The sequence below is a fragment of the Arachis duranensis genome, chromosome 2 (genome assembly GCF_000817695.3).
Source record: "Arachis duranensis cultivar V14167 chromosome 2, aradu.V14167.gnm2.J7QH, whole genome shotgun sequence".
In the NCBI taxonomy this organism is placed as follows: Eukaryota; Viridiplantae; Streptophyta; class Magnoliopsida; order Fabales; family Fabaceae; genus Arachis; species Arachis duranensis.
This window is the reverse complement of record NC_029773.3, coordinates 72,324,764-72,324,980: the sequence shown is the minus strand read 5'-3', so window position 1 is coordinate 72,324,980 and position 217 is coordinate 72,324,764.

Below are 217 nucleotides of genomic sequence, written 5' to 3'. Positions count from 1 at the left end.
TAAATCATCATTGTACACAATCAATATCATACTCACCATCAACATGGTTCAACCCATAATTCAACCATAACCAATCATCAAGCACATATCACAACATGCATATTTCTCATACATCATATCATCAAGGCATCATTAATCATCATCACATATATGACCACATCATATATCTCAATCATTCAACAACATCAACATTTCAATGCCTATCTTAGGGCCTCTA